Source organism: Lissotriton vulgaris, chromosome 5 (genome assembly GCF_964263255.1).
Source record: "Lissotriton vulgaris chromosome 5, aLisVul1.2, whole genome shotgun sequence".
NCBI classification, from domain to species: domain Eukaryota; kingdom Metazoa; phylum Chordata; class Amphibia; order Caudata; family Salamandridae; genus Lissotriton; species Lissotriton vulgaris.
The window spans coordinates 1,677,899,468-1,677,906,125 of record NC_141693.1 but is presented as its reverse complement, the minus strand read 5'-3'; the positions used below and the strand labels follow the sequence as shown (position 1 = coordinate 1,677,906,125).

Genomic DNA, 6,658 nt, shown 5'->3' with positions numbered 1-6,658 from the left:
AGGGTGGCCGGGCGCACCGAGACAGCCGCTCTGAAGGTTCCTTCCCCCGGGTGGCTCCTGCTCACCTCCCTGCCCGACTTGCCCGGGAGCAGCGGGAAGGGGAGGCCATCTGGTCACCCTGCCGACCCGCGAGGGATGGTGGCTCTCATCCCCACACCCTGGTGGGGCAGGGACAGGAGGGGGAGGCCCCCGTGCCGAAGGGCACGTGGTGGAGGCGGCCTCCCACGGACCAGCGTTACCCCCTCAGCATCCCTCCCTCTGGCCTGACAGCAGAGGGACCCACCCCTGGGTGTGGTGGAGGGAGACGCCTGCGGGCAACCACGCACGGAGAGACAAAAGCTTGGCTCAGAGAATGACTTTCAATAGATTGAGGCGAGGTAGCTCCTCTGCTACTTATGAAACCCTGACCTAGAATCAGGTCGTCTATGAATGATTTATCGCCGGGTGCCCCACGAACCTGCGGTGCACTAAGGGCGATGGAGGCGGCCCCCTTCCGTTCGCACTTCGGTCCCCAAGCGAGTGGCTCTACCCACCAGCCCCCGAGAGAGGCCTGCTATCGCAGGCCAACCGAGGCTTCATAGCACTGCGGTATCGTTACGGTGTAGGGGGGATTCTGACTTAGAGGTGTTCAGTCATAATGCCACAGATGGTTTCTTCACCCCGTTGGCTCCTCAGCCAAGCACATACACCAAATGTCTGAACCTGCGGTTCCTCTCGTACTGAGCAGGATTACTATTGCAACAACACATCATCAGTAGGGAAAACTAACCTGTCTCACGACGGTCTAAACCCAGCTCACCTTCCCTATTAGTGGGTGAACAATCCAACGCTTGGTGAATTCTGCTTCACAATGATAGGAAGAGCCGACATCAAAGGATCAAAAACAACGTCGCTATAAACGCTTGGCTGCTACAAGCCAGTTATCCCTGTGGTAATTTTTCGGACACCTCCTGCTTGAAACCCAAAAAGTCAGAAGGATTGTGAGGCCCCGCTTTCACAGTCTGTAATCATACTGCGAATCGAGATCAAGCGAGCTTTTGCCCTTCTGCTCCGCGGGAGGTTTCTGTCCTGCCTGAGCTCGCCTTAGGACACCTGCGTTATCGTTTGACAGGTGTACTGCCTCAGTCAAACTCCCCACCTGCCACTGTCCCCGGAGCGGGTCGCGCCCGGCGGGCGCCGGGCGCTTGTAACCAAAAGGGAGAGCCCCCGCCTCACCGGGTGAGTGAAAAAATGATGAGAGTAGTGGTATTTCACCGGCAGCCCGAGGGCCTCCCACTTATCCTACACCTCTCATGTCTCTTCACAGTGCCAGACTAGAGTCAAGCTCAACAGGGACTTCTTTCCCCGCTGGTTCTGCCAAGCCTGTTCCCTTGGCTGTGGTTTCGCTAGATAGTAGGTAGGGACAGTGGGAATCTCGTTCATCCATTCATGTGCGTCACTAATTAGATGACAAGGCATTTGGCTAATCTGTACCACCTGGCGGTGGCTCATTCTGGGTTATTATGCTGCCCATCAGCGTCAATTCGGTTTTGCTTCCAACAATACAACAATCTTTCGCTCCGGAGTACAGCCACAAATGCTGTCCTCACTGGAACTGGGATCACGTATAGGCCAGAGATAGTACACCCTGCAGTACTATTCCAACAATTTTAAGATTGTCTACGAACAGTCCTGAGAAATTAAAATAGTCAAGTCAAGTCAAGTCAAAAATACTTTATTTGTTTTGGTACTCAATTGAGGACCACAAATTTTAAAAATTGCACACAGTTTTTTATACAATTCAATACAATTTCAATGAAACTTTTAAAAATTTATAAATTTTATAGCAAACAAATTCGTTTGGCGGCCTTTTGCATATTAATAGCAGTTCTTTAGCAGTGACAATCCTACATGTCCGATAGATGGGATCAAGACATGTTAGCCGTGCATTTACAACTTTGGCATTTGGGCATATAAATAGGAGATGCTCAAGATCCTGATTACCCCCCTGGCAGAGAGAACATAACGGAGAACTGTCTGGTCTCCGAGTAGAGGTAAAGGTTAACACGGGTAGTATACCCAAACGCAACATCGTAATTGACCTCCTTGCACCGTGTGTGAGAGAATAGTCTAAGTAAGGCTGTTCGTGCTTATATTCCAGAGACTTAGCATAAGATTTATACACAGATAAATTAGTACAGTGTAAGTGGTCAAGCTCGTAACTCAATTTGGGAGTAAAGTTTTTTAGAAAAAGTTTGAGTTGTGCAGGAGACCAGGATAACAACATTTCTGAGCTGATTTTTGCCAATTGAAATGCCGCTGTCATATTTCTGAAAAAGATAAAATAAGAGGTATCTTTGTCAAATGTCTCGATCTTTAACAGGCATCGCAAAGTACCTTCTTTAGAGTGAAGAAGGTTGTAGGCCCACCTGATGATATTTGCTACGGCTGTAGCGTATGCACTGGTGATTGAAAATTCGAGTCTTAGTGCCTGCACTGGTGTAGATGTGGAGACTTTCAGTATTTTCTTTAGTGTTTTACCCTCTTTTAAATCCATGTAGGACCATTGATTTAAGGGAATATATTCAGAGGCATACGACAGAACCGGAGGAATCTTTGCTCTGTAGACTTTTATAAGTGCAGAAAAATGCCTGTTTCCAGTAGCCGAGTACAGTCGCGACATAGCCCCAGCGTGTAAGTCACATTTCCTTTTTAGATGGTTAATTTGTTTGATGTTGCTCATGTTGTGTGAAAATATCCTGCCTAGGTAGGTATATTCCTCTACCTGCTCTAACCTCTATCCACCCAGCTTCCAGCAGTACTTAACGCCTTTTTTCTTTCTTGAGAATGCAACCACTTTAGTTTTATTTGTATTGGGGGTTAGATAATTTTCTCTAGAGTAGTTATGTAGAATATCTAAAAGGCGTTGAAGTCCAAAAGGCGTTAAATCAAACATGACAATGTCGTCCGCATATAACAGAGCGTGTATGCGTTGAGTGGCGATCTTCGGAGGCGTACATAACCCTTGTTGCAGTTGAGATGGGAGGTCGCTTAAATACAAAGAAAATAAAATTGGAGCTAAAAGACACCCTTGTTTAAGGCCATTAGACGTGCGTATTATCTTAGACAAGCCCTTGTCGCTCCCCATTTGCACTCGGCACCATGTGTTACTGTGGAGATTCGCAATTACTTGTAGTAGTGGTTCAGGGATTCCCATCCTCCTTAGTTTATTCCACAGGGTCGGCCTATCCACTCGATCGAAGGCGGTGGAATAATCGATGAATGCTGCGTATATGGGTTGTAATTTTCCTACTACATATTTATCTAGGATTGTCTGAAAAATTGCTATATTGTCGGTAACTGAGTGATTGGGTCGAAATCCAGCCTGAAACATGGGTATTAGACCCAACGAAAATGCCCACGTTTTTAGTCTGTCCAGTATTTCCGCTGCAAAGATTTTCCCGGCAGCGTCCATCAGCGCTATTTGTCTATAATTTCCTGCTGTGTTTCTGTTTCCTTTTTTGTATATGGGAATAATTGTACTTCCCTGCCAGGACTTCGGTATTTTGCCAGAGTCTAAGATGTAGTTAAACAGAGGCGAGAGCATCAAGCTCCACTCCTTGGGATCGGTTTGGTAGACCTTTATGGGGATCTGGTCAGGGCCAGACGCGCCCGTACTTCTTGCCTTTCTAATATTCATGGCGATGGAAAATGCCGAAGTCTTAATGATTTTAGTGTCTTCACTTTCCATCTTGTAATCTACAGCCTCCCTTACCATAATAGTTGAATTCGATTTGTATAAGTCGCTCAGGTAAGTGTCCCAATCCTCCTCTGATACAGGGATTGCTTCCAGCTTCTTTTTAGATCCAGTCATTTTAGCAATCAGAGACCAGTATTTGCGTTGATTGCATTGTTTGGCTGCTAATTGGATATTAACCCAGTTGGAGTCCTGGACCTGTTTTTTCTGTTTAGTTTTCTCTCTTCGTATTTGATTCTTTAGTTTGTTAATTTCCACTTTATTTACCATAGAATAATTCAGATATTGGGCTCGGATTAGTCTATTAAGCTTTTTTACAGTTGGTTGATTCCAATTTTTGTTCTTGTTGGTGTTTTTACTTTTCACATGTCTATCCTGTTGTAATTTGTTTTGAAGCGCGTTCATAAGTTTGAAGACTATATCTTCGAAGTTCTTTATAAGGTCATCTGAATGGATGGTAGTCAACAATTGGATATGGGCGATTAAAGCTTTTAAATAGTCCAAGTTTTCTGAGGACCAATAAATCCGACGCTGGGCTGTATTTACTTCGATTTTGGTTTTGTGAAATATTGGCAGGTTGATAAAGGTGGTGGGTGCCGTCCACAGGGTTGTTAAATGTAAAAGAGCGTGATCGCTTTCTTCCGTGAAATGGATTGAGAGTTGAGTGATTTGTTCCTTTTCATCCTTCCCACAGATGAAGTAATCAAGAGTAGAAGAAGTTCCATTTCCCTATCTAGTATGTGATGCTGGTTTGTCTCCTTTAGTATTACCATTTAGAATTATCCCATTTATGCTGGGGAGGAGTGATAATAATGATCTTCCTCTCCTATCAGATTTTGCTCCCTTAGGGAGTTGTGGGAGGGACGTTTCGAAAGATTCCTCTTTAAAGAGTTTAGCCCATTTCTCAATTTCACTATTTGAGATTTTGCCGTTCAAATCACCCATTATAATGTATGGCATAAAGAGGCGATCATCAAGTATGTGGATAATGATTTCTATTAGGTGATCAAATAAGGTATCATATTTATTACTGGGGGGAGCATAGATGTTAAAAAGCAGTATTTTATTCTGAGTGGCTGATGATTGAGTTTTAAATGACACCTTAATACATTGCAAGTTATCTGAGTTTGTATCTATGATTTCTTGCGACCAAGAGTATTCCTCGCGTAGTAAAATTGCCAGACCTCCCTTTGCATGGCCCCTTTTAGATTTTTTTGCGGGAATTTCGTAGACATAGTATCCTTTTTGAGAGAAGGGTTCGGTTGACCATGTTTCCTGTATAGCAAGAATGTCCGGATGATTTTTCGTTGCTTCTTTAATTTTTTTGCAGTTTTCCCGGCCAAATTCCATGTAATTATCGACAAACCTTTGCTAAACCAAATGTTGTTGAAATTTATCCGTTTTTTTACAGTTTAAAGTCTCCGATAACCATGCCCAAGATTTTATTGATTTCCCAGCGTCGCTTCGTTCTGACTCACGGGACCATACTGTCCTTTCACCATGAGTTACTTGAATTTTTAGTGTGTCTTTTCCCATAACATTTGGTGCAGAGTCTCCCCATTTGGTATTGAAATTATCATTTCTTTGGTCAAATAGTCCAGTTGTTCCATTATTTTGGATGCTTCTTCTAGGTTCAGATATTAATATTACATCATATCCATTCTTATGTAGGATTTCCTTCTCACTAATTATTATTCCTGGGAGTACTGGAGACAGAAAAGTAACTTGTGCTAGTTTGTCATTGTCTTTGTTTGGAAAGAACACCAGGTCTATTTCATTACTTGTAAGAGATTGTAGAGATGGTATTTGTTGTAGGAGATTAATTATTCTGCCTCGATTGAATGGCATATTGTCTGTAGGAAAAAGTTCTTCAATTATTACATGCTTTGATGGTGTTCCTTCCCACGGCTGGGATTTGTTATCATGTAATTCTTTTGTGACATTAATCTTTGGCCCCGATGTTTTTGTTATTGGGGCCGGACGATATTCTTCTGCTTTAGGATTCAAAGATTTCACCATCGGGGTTGTTTGTATGACTGTAGATTCCACAGGATTGTTGAAGAAAGTAGGTTTTTGGAATTTAAGCTTACGCCCTTTTTTCTTTTGAATTCTTCTTAATGGCTTTCTTCTCTTTTTCTTACCTCTGGCTTCTTCCTGATCGTTAGTTCTTAGAGTCTTCCCCGTTTGGTTAGGTTCCTGTTCGGTGAGAACTCTAGTTATCTCCACTTTATTATCACAAACTATTGAATCTAAGTCAGTATGATTAACATTTTTTGAAAAAATGGGGTACTGTTTAATTGTATTTTTAGAAGTGTTTTTGAGTTCTTCTCTGAATAGTCTCATAAGAGAGTAGGTGATAGGAGATTTTTTCTTTTTTCTTACTTCCTAGGTTTTTGACTCTATTATTACTACTTCAGTAGTTTGTGAGCTTGTTTCTCGTTTTTTCGGAGACGAAGTTCCGTTTTTTTGGTCGTCTTCCAAATGTGGCATATTATCTGTTTCAAGTTTTTTTGACGGTACAATAGTTAGGTCTTTTTTCCTTTTTTCTTCCACTAGGAATTTAAGAATACCTATTTGTACATCAAGAATGTCATCTGAATTCGCTAGAATTTGACCAAGATGGGTAAGGACCGATTCCAAAATTTCCTGCAGGGAAAATAGAGCTTTTGACAGGGGAGAAACAGAGTTTGCAGAAGTTGAGTTTGGGAAGAAAGGATCAGTAAAGGTCGCGTGATTAGAATAATGATGGGGTGATTTTTCAGGAGAACTGGTAAGTGGCTGTTTTTGGCTTAGTGGTATTTCCGATTTTTCGTTTTCTATTTTCATGGTGTTACTTGCGGGATCCTCTAGACAGAATTGGTTCTCCAGAAGTTTTATAGGGGTTAAGGATTTTATTTGAGACATTTCATGGACCGATTTTTG

The 6,658-nt window shown here is 42.7% G+C and overlaps 1 pseudogene; it reads right to left on the bottom strand.

The window, feature by feature from the left end:
- Positions 1-335: 335 nt before the first annotated feature.
- LOC147716946 (28S ribosomal RNA) lies at positions 336-1,356 on the bottom strand (annotated as a pseudogene).
- Positions 1,357-6,658: the final 5,302 nt, after the last annotated feature.